Below are 10,416 nucleotides of genomic sequence, written 5' to 3'. Positions count from 1 at the left end.
TACAAAGTAACTAAAGTTTTCAAATAATTGTAGTGGGGTAAAGGTACAATATTTGTCTCTGAGATTTAGTGGAGTAGAAAAATGGAAATACTCCAGTAATAATAATAAAGTCTATTATTGCAATAGGTCTATAATAATAATAACAATAAGGGTTATAATAATAATAATGATAATAATAATAATAATAATAATAATAATAATAATAATAATAATAATAATCCTTGAATAGCATCAATTTCTCCACCATAATAAAGAATATGATGATATTATACATAATAATTAAATTCCTGAACTCTACCGCAGATAGATAGATAGATAGATAGATAGATAGATAGATAGATAGATAGATAGATAGATAGATAGATAGATAGATAGATAGATAGATAGATAGATAGATAGATAGATAGATAGAAAGATAGATAGATAGTCGGTTGGGAGCCTGGCACACTGGTCTAGCTGACGACCTAGCTGGCAGTTGACGTGCGTCGGGACCTAAGGTCGCTATAAGGTCACTGAGGTCGCGACTTTAGCGACCTAGGCGGCTAAGGTCGAGACTTAGGTCGTGAGTCGTAACTAGCGATGCTGGGTCACGACTCGCGAGGTGCGTCGGGACTTTAGCGACCTAGGTCGCAACCTCCGTTGAGGTCGTGACCTTAGCGACCTCCGTCGAGTAACAGGTCGTTGACTGAGCCGACACGTCGCTGCCGCTACCTTAGCCATCGAGGTCGCTAAGGTCGCAACCTCAGCGAGCTTAGTGACCTTAGGTCCCGACGCACGTCGCCTGCCGGGCCCGAGCCATGCTCCCGACCGACCGCACGGACCGCGTCGGCTGCGTGTCCACCCCCCTCCCTAGCCCCTCGAAGCTACCGTATATTATATAGTTATATGAGATCATTGGAATGAATTACGCAGTAGAAGTAACCCAGAAAATAAAAAAATATATAAATTAGCCAAATTAACACCCAGAAATAGCCAACATTTAGCACATTTCGATCCAAGGCCAAATGTCTTTTGTAAAAAATATTAAAAGAATATGAAAGCTATTTTTAATGTTTACAGTTGCTCAAAAATAATGAATTATACACATGGCCAGTGCGCTGCGCAAAAGTGTTTCCTTAAGGATATGGACCAGAGCTACTGTCCAGTCTTGGAGGCGCTGAGCTGCAATATTAAACATTAACTTTATCCAGTTCATACAACCATATCAAATATCCATTAAAACAAACGGGGAATAATGCTTTTCATATAACCTGCAGGTAAGTTTGAACATTTCTATAAAGAAAGACCGCACTGACTGCGCTGTCTGTAACGTAGCCTATAGACATCTATTGATGTCAACTGTGCTAGCATATATATATATATATATATATATATATATATATATATATATATAGTGTGTGTGTGTGTGTGTGTGTGTGTGTGTGTGTGTGTGTGTGTGTGTGTGTGTGTGCGTGTGTGATCTGTTCCGTGTAACTGGACTGATGTTTCTCTGGAGTGGAAAGGACAGATGACGAGACTGTCTGAGCGTCTCTGAATCTCTGATCACAATTATTGCGCACGCAACAATGGTCACAATTTTTACTAAAATGTTTGAAAATAGCCGATGAGCTTGTAGATCTGATTTTCAAATAGTATGTATAAAATATTGCTGAAGTGGTTAATGTATACCTATGGTTTATAATTTAATAATTTATATCTGCAATAGATGTGGAGTAGCCTACAAGAAAAAATCCTGAACATTTGAAATAATCCAGGAAAGTAAAAATACCTCAAAATTGTACTTGATTACAGTACTTGAGTAAATGTACTTAGTTACTTTACACCACTGCTCTTAATTCAAGTGCCACCACTTAGTGATACACATGAACTCTGCAGCCGCACTGAGGCGCTGGAACCTTTTCACTCGTAATCGTAAACTAGGAAAAAACGCTGTAAAAAACATTATTTTATTGCAATGGATTAAAAAATGTATTTGAAATGCCACCTAAATTGGGAGTGGAACAGGGCTCATTCAATGCCCATGCTGCGTAATTGTCCGCTTCCCCAGTCCGACGTTTCATTTTGGCTTGATATCATTTGATAGACAGATTATTGTGAGTGACGAGTGATGGGGGGGGGGGGCGGGGGCACAACGTGGGGGGATTGGGGGGGGGGGGGGGACGTGGGGGATTAATGAAGGAATAAGTATTTGAAATCCCACCTAAATTGGGAGTGGAACATGACTCTGGCCGTTCTGCGTAATTGTCCGCTCTATTTTCGCTTGATATCTTCGATAGACAGAAAATAAAATACAAATAAATAAACCAAATGAAAATATAAACTGGATAGATCATAGAAAACTTTTAATTACAAGAATCCATTGATTACTGACAGAGTTCTGCCTAAGTGAAATGTCAACTCTCTTCATGAGCTGCCGAGCGGTCCGTGCGTCATGGCACACTGGTCTAGCTGGCGACCTAGCTGGCAGGCGACGTGCGTCGGGACCTAAGGTCGCTATAAGGTCGCTGAGGTCGCGACTTTAGCGACCTAGGTGGCTAAGGTCGAGACTTGGACGTCGTGACTAGCTATGCTGGGTCACGACTGGCGAGGTGCGTCGGGACTTTAGCGACCTATAGGTCGCAACCTCCGTTGAGGTCGTGACTAAGGAAACGACTAGCGACTAAGGAACCGACTATCACGACCTAGGCGACTTCAGTCACAACCTGAGTCGAGTCGGTGGTGGATTTCGCCTTTCCTGCATTAACTCCTGAAACATCTCAGTAGTTGCCTTCTCCCCAAGATGGGACCTGAGGAAGACCTTGAGTTCAGGGACAGCCAAATCATCTTTGTTTGACAGCATGTCCTTGAATGTGCCTGGTTTGATGATTCTCAGCACGCTGCGGACCACCTCGGCGTCTGTGAAACCATCTTTGACTCCTTCATCCATCTGCTTACTGATGCTACTGTAGCTAATGTCAGAGCTCTGGTCCCCAACTTGGCCCCCATGTACCTTAAACTCTCTGCGCTGGAGATAGGGAAGGTCTCTTAAGGGAACCATCCTCTCTGGTGTGCTCTGTGAAGGGGGGTATGACACTGATCCACCTTGGTGGTAGTGTGTAGGGGCGGGGGAGGTAGCTGTAGCTTCACAATGTCTCAGTTTCTTACCCAGTTCTTCATACAGTATTCTCAGTTCCTCTACTGGCTGGTTGGTTGCGTTAACAGGGGGGTTGGAATGGGGTCGCATAATGGTGCTGTTGATCTGGGGGTCGGGTGGTAGTGGTGTGTGGTCTGGTGGGACTGTGTGGTCGGGGGGGTTGGAATGGGGATGGGATGGCATAATAGTACTGTCGATCTGGGGGTGAGGTGGTGGTGATAAGTGGTCTGAAAGGGAAGGGGTTGGGTTGGTACTGGGTACCACATGTGGCGTTTCCACTGGCAATTCTGAATCAATTATTATCTTTCCTATCACGTCATTCAGCATCATCAGTTTTCCCAAGCCTTCATCCTCACTTCCTAGCAGGGCTTCAGACTGTAAGCAGGAGATGACATAGTCCATGCATCCTTCCTCATCAGTTGGGCTCAACTGATCGATGTCGGCGGTGTCAGTTGCAAGGTCCCTTGCAACCTGGTAGATGTTGGTACTTGAGAGCTTAAACAACTTCTTTTTGATGGTCCACACCAGCTCCTTCCGTACTTGGGACATGGTGTGCGTTGCTCTGATGGTAAGGCGATGTCTCGTTGTGGTGAATGCTGGTTTGGTAAACCAGCAGCGTTGCTCCTTGGCGACTGACGTCTGTTGACCTCACGATTCAGCAGTGCGGCTCCCTGGCGAGGAGATCTTTTTCCTTATCTCCCCCTATGGACACCCACTGGCTGACTCCTGGTCTGCAGTCACGTCTCGTCACCTCAGTCTCGTGGTTCTGGTATCACTAGATCAGCTTCCATCCAGTAGGTGGCGCTGATCCCGGACGAGCCCCCACAATTTGTTACGGGTCCCAAGCTGAATTGGGTACCACAGCAACAGTATTGAATTTTGGTTCAATGCCTCACTGGTCTCAGTCTCTGAAAAACAGTATAAACAGGCACAGGAATCAAGACATGAACCTCTTCAGTTGTGTTCCTAGTTTTCCTCTCTTTTATTCACAATAATACAACAACATATCACAATAAATCCACATTTCCCCATTCTGCAATAATGTCTCTTTTTTGTATCAAAGTCCATAGCACCTTCAAGGTGAGCATGTGTGTGTACAGTTCTTCTCTTCCAGGTAAGTATATGTGTGTGTGTGTGTGTGTGTGTGTGTGTGTGTGTGTGTGTGTGTGTGTGTGTGTGTGTGTGTGTGTGTGTGTGTGTGTGTGTGTGTGTGTGTGTGTGTGTGTGTGTGTGTGTTCCAGGTAGGTATAGCATGTATGTGTGTGGGTGAATACATGTACAGTCTTTTACAGGTGAGTATGGAATAACTGTTGTGTGTATGAGCTGCTGTCCCTTAAAATACATTAGTATAACTTCACTTTTCACATTTACAATATAACCATTTGGCTTCAATATTCCCATTAAACCTCAGTCACATCACAATGAAATACATTCAAAGGCCATATTTCAGTATTTGTACTGGTCCCATATAGCTACCATTACTTAGTGCAATCAACCCAACATCAAGTTGCATCTGATATAACATCAAGGATCAGTCTCTGTGTAACATAAAGCCACATTCTTTAGCTTAAAGCCATTTAAAGTAGTTGACTGTCTTTTCAAAAGATCTGACACATCATCACATTGAGGGAATATTAATTAAAGTGGAGCATATTCAAAATACACTCAAACACAATAAATGCACTTTTGCAATAATCAATAATAAAGATAATGCACCCAAAATACTTAAGAGAGTCAATAGAAAAATACCATAAATGCAAAATGTTTGTTCACCACCTCAGCACCAAGTAATGAAATAAACCAAAGTTTAGCTGTAGATAATGATTACAAAACCCTTCACCAATAATATATCTGTCAAGTGTTCAGGTAACCAGGTTTGGAAATGTCGTGGAAAAGTACATTCCTGTGTTCAGTACACAACAAGGCAAACGCCATCTTCAAAAGAATTACACGAGGGAGACGCCATTATGCAATTAATCAGCACGTCAATTTGCGGACTTTTTACCGTCTTTTAAACTCTACATTAAACACTCAAATCAGTCATTAAAACCCATCACAGTCTCTTCACATAAACATTAAACCTTAGGAGTTAAGTTAATATGGTTTTCACGGTGTACTGACCTGAAAAACAGTATAAACAGGCACAGGAATCAAGACATGAACCTCTTCAGTTGTGTTCCTAGTTTTCCTCTGAAGGAAAGGGGGGAGGCACCCAGACCTTAAAGGGGACCCTTACAGTACGTTTTAACAGCGGGCGACTCTCGGGCGATCCCCGGCGACATCGTCCAAAAGATAAAGAAAATCCATCTTTCATCGCCCCCCCCGCCCACTTCGCCCTATCGCCAGTAGTCGCCGGCTCTCATAGACATATAATGCACTTCCGGAAAATACTATCCTGATCGCCCGCTGATCGCCCGCTGTTAAAACGCACCGTAACAGTACGTTTTAACAGCGGGCGACTCTCGGGCGATCCCGGGCGACATCGTCCAAAAGATAAAGAAAATCCATCTTTCATCGCCCCCCCCGCCCACTTCGCCCTATCGCCAGTAGTCGCCGGCTCTCATAGACATATAATGCACTTCCGGAAAATACTATCCTGATCGCCCGCTGATCGCCCGCTGTTAAAACGCACCGTAACAGTACGTTTTAACAGCGGGCGACTCTCGGGCGATCCCGGGCGACATCGTCCAAAAGATAAAGAAAATCCATCTTTCATCGCCCCCCCGCCCACTTCGCCCTATCGCCAGTAGTCGCCGGCTCTCATAGACATATAATGCACTTCCGGAAAATACTATCCTGATCGCCCGCTGTTAAAACGCACCGTTAGGCAACACCTGCTACACACACAAAGGTTCCGCTTCTCATCCCAAGTGACCTACAGTGAATTACTACTGATATTATTTTGGTTGGTGACCATAGGAATAATAAAAATAATACAAGTACTGGACAATACTAAATAATAATAAAGTGCATACACCTTTTCAAAAAAATAAAAGTTACTTCACAATTGTGAGGGTATCACATATACATCAATATTAATATAAGAATTAGAGGACAGAGAAAACTCAAACATATTCAAAGAACTAAGACAGGTAGGCCGGGAATTAATTAAAACAGTTACACTCTGGAACAAAAGTGTTGGAGACCATTTCCCTAAATTGACCCAAGGAAGGCAGCGATCTGATTCTTAGGGGTTTCTGGAGCTCATTCCAAGTAGATCACTAACAGAGAATGCTGCCTTGCCTAGCTCTGTGTGAGTAAATGGCACCTTAAAGGAGTAGTTCACCCCCAAAATACATTTTTTTCTATGGATTACTCACCCCATGGAGCCTTAAATTCATGGATATTTTTTTGTTTTTGTCGCATTCCTTCCTTTATTATTTGATTATAATAAATTTAGCCCCATTGATTCCGGTAGGAGACACAAATGCATTTGTGTCTCCTACCGGAATCAATGGGGACAAATTTATTATAATCAAATTATTGGCTTAGGAATGCCACAAAAACAAAAATAAATCCATGAATTCAAGGCTTCATGGGGTGTGCAATTGATAGAAAATAAGTCATTTTTTGGGTGAACTCCTCCTTTAAGGGTCAGGAAGTGCCATAGCTGTCAATGTTATTTCGCCCGCACAGGCGCATACACACAATCATTTGCAACATAATAGCAAGAATAGGAATACCACGATAACGCAACCCTGTGGTACATGAAAACTCCTGTTACAGTCATGGATAAACTTTAACCTGGTGTTTGCACTTTCTCCATTTACGGTCCGTACATCTATATAAACGTTCAGATTTCAAATATAAAGTGCTTACCCCATGGCCACGGATGCTAAAATTATGCACCGGACTCTCAAAAGTACCCGTATATACTGTATTGTTCAATAAAAAGCATTTTAATCCGATCAGTGGCCATTTTCTCATAATGTATCAGAGTGCAATACACCTACAAACCGATAGGGTCGCTCAGTTGAAAGTGCATGGAGAAAATGGCCACCGATCAGATTAAGATGCTTTTTATTGAACAATACGGATGATACGGTTACTTCTGAGAGCCCGTACATAAATGTAACATCCGTGGCCATGGGATAAGCACTTTATATTTGAAATATGAACGTTTATGAAGATACGGGCCATAAATGGAGAAAGTGCAAACACCAGGTTGAAGTTCATCCATGACGGTCGTGACAGTCGACCGTCGTGTATCCATGGCTATTACTCCCTCTAACATTTCCCATGTTTTTAGTTTATTGAAATAATGTCATGCACATTTGACAAGTGCATAGCCTACTGCAGGCCTTGTTGACTAGATTTAGAAGAGATTTTGAAGCTCTTGCTCCTGAAATGATCGATTATTTTTAAGGGGAAAAGCCATCATTTAACATGCAAGTCAATGGGTGAGAAGCGAAGTTTGCCAGGCGCTGTGACTAACTTTGCACCACCAGTCACAGAGTGGAGTGGGTGGGGCTTAGCGAAGGGTCCATTGCAACAACTTTGTGATAATGTGCAAAGTAACTAAGTATATTTACTTAAGTACTGCAGTTAAGTACAGTTTTGAGGATTTTTTTTTACTTTACTGGAGCATTTCCAATTTTCAGTAGGCTACTTTGCATCTCAGAGGCAAATATTGTACTTTTACTCCACTACATTTATTAAAACTTTAGTTACTAGTTGATTGATTGATTGATTGATTGATTGAAAATGTTATTAGAAAGAATGTAAAACAACACAGTTACATTTATAATACTTTTGTCTAAAAGGTCCGACCAAAAAAGTCATATATAGTAGCAACCAAACAGTTCAAAAACTCAACACAAAAATACAGAGAAAAAATACCACTATGTACAAAACAAAACATGAAAAATAAAATATATATACAAAAAAAGGGGAGGGGGGGGTCGTCTGTCTACAGGGAAACTGGTACTAGCTCCTCTTTTGGCCTCCAGAAAGATGAGTTTTTAGGGCTGTTTTGAATGGGCCCAGCGAACTGCATTTTTTGAGGGATGGGGTTAGACTATTCCATACCTTGGTGGCTGCGCTGTAGAAGGAGAATTTGCCCATGTTTGTTTTATGGGTGGGTGGTACCAGATTGTTGTTTACGCTCCCTCTAGTTTCGTGACTGTGGGTGTCACTAACTTTTTCGAGGTATTTATACAGATATGCGGGTATAGAGGGCATTTCGGGCATATCTGCATTTACAATTTTGAAGACCAGTCCCATTATTTGTTGTTTAACCCTGTCTTCCACCCTGAGCCAGCCTAGGCTGGCAAAGTGAGTGGGAGAGAGGTGGGTCATGGGCCCCAGTCCGAGAAGTAGTCGAATCAGTTTGTTTTGGGAGGTTTGAAGCTTAGTCTTCAGTGACACTGAGGTGTTGGAGTACCAAGAGGAGCAAGCATAGTCAAAAAGGAGCTGAATCAGGGCCCCTGAGAGGGTCCTGAGGGCCTGGGGGTTGACAAAAGAGGAAACTCTGCCCATAAATCTGGTTCTCTGGTTTACTCTTTTGACCACCTTTGTTGCCATGCTTTCACCTGTCAGGTATTTGTCAAGAATACATCCCCAATAGTTACTTTGTAGATTTTGATTATTATTACAAAACATACACTAACCACTTCAGCCCTATATTTTGGCCTTTTGAAAATAGCCGATCTACAAGCTCACAATACGACGCAATGCATTGTGAGCTTGTAGATCTGCTATTTTCAAAATATATTTTTAATCTTGTGAAATGGGACATTCTGCATAATGAGTACTTTTACTTTTGGTAATTTTTTATGCCAATACGGACTTTGACCTGTAATGGAGTATTTCTGTATTGATACTTTTAGTTTTCCACCACTGATAATGTGTACAATGAGAATTATACAACAGTGCACATTTTATAACAGCAAACGTATATTTTAATGTTAATATTAAGTTATTATTATATACGTTTGCTGCCATGGAAGTTATTATTAATAACTTCCATGGCTTACAATGAAGGAGTCTCTCTGCTTAACATACAATGCTCCATATGGTCTTAGGTCGCCATCTAGCGGCAAAACATTTTAACAACAAAGAACTTGAATTCACATTGAAGGCAATGAATCTAGGCATAATACCTTGTGATCATATACAATACTTCTGCCATAATTAATACGACAAATGATGGCAGAATGTTGCCTTAGCCAGCTTGATGTTGTCTTACAACACTGTTTTACGTAAACCGGTAAACCAGCATGATTGACAACACTATAGTAGTGGTTCTCAAAGTAGGGTCCTTGAGCATTTTGTTTGATTGAGTGATTGAATACTTTATTTAGAAGTTTGCAGAGAAAAAGCACATGGAAGTACAGTTTACGATACACGGTCAACTAAAATGGATTGCCCAGGGAAGCCGCGATGGCTTGTTTCAAATTGGATCCTCACATATTTAATTCATGGAGACATTAAAAGACAGACATATACAGTACTAGTGTACAATGCAGAACATCATATGAACATTTTAAAGGTAAGAAAAACAATTAAGCAATTTAAACACCTTATTTTGTACTTTGGCTATTCGAAAATAGCCGACCTACAAGCTCACAATGTGTTGCGATGTTACACTTTGTAAGCTTGCAGATCAGCTATTTTTGAAACATTTTGAAAAATCTTGAAACATACAGGACATATTTGAATAATTAGTACATTTCAACAACTCTTCCCTTATGGGGTCCCTAGCCCAAAAACATTTCAGATGGGTATTATATTATGTTGCTTAATACTGATCCTTTTTTCTCCCCATGATTTATTTTATTTTATTTAATAATAACCTGTGAAGTGTTTGTGATATGGCTTCAAATGAATGAATGAATGTATGAATGAATGTGTGCATGCATGCATACATACATACATACAATCCAGTTTAGAGAAGCTTGTATTGTCAATTGTACTTCCATGTACTGTTTCCATGTCTTTCTAAATAAAGTATTCAATCAATCAATCAATCCATCCATCCATCCATCCATCCATCCGTCCATCCACCCGTCCATCCATAGGCTACATACATTCATTGATTCATTGAAGTACTTTATTTAGAAAGACATGGAAAAAGTACATGGAAGTACAGTTAACAATAATAGGTCCTCTAAACTGGATCGCCCATAAAAGCACAACGGCCAATTGTTTCAAATGAGATCCCCACGATATTTATGATGATATTTAAGAAAACAGGCAGATACACTACTATGCAGAACATCATACAATCAGCTTACAGGTTACTGGTATGAAAAAATACATACATAATCAGAGATACTCTGATA

Source organism: Gymnoscopelus braueri (assembly GCF_963280865.1).
Source record: "Gymnoscopelus braueri genome assembly, chromosome: 4".
Lineage (NCBI taxonomy): Eukaryota > Metazoa > Chordata > Actinopteri > Myctophiformes > Myctophidae > Gymnoscopelus > Gymnoscopelus braueri.
The sequence above is the reverse complement of the archived record's forward strand: the minus strand, read 5'-3'. Positions refer to the sequence as shown.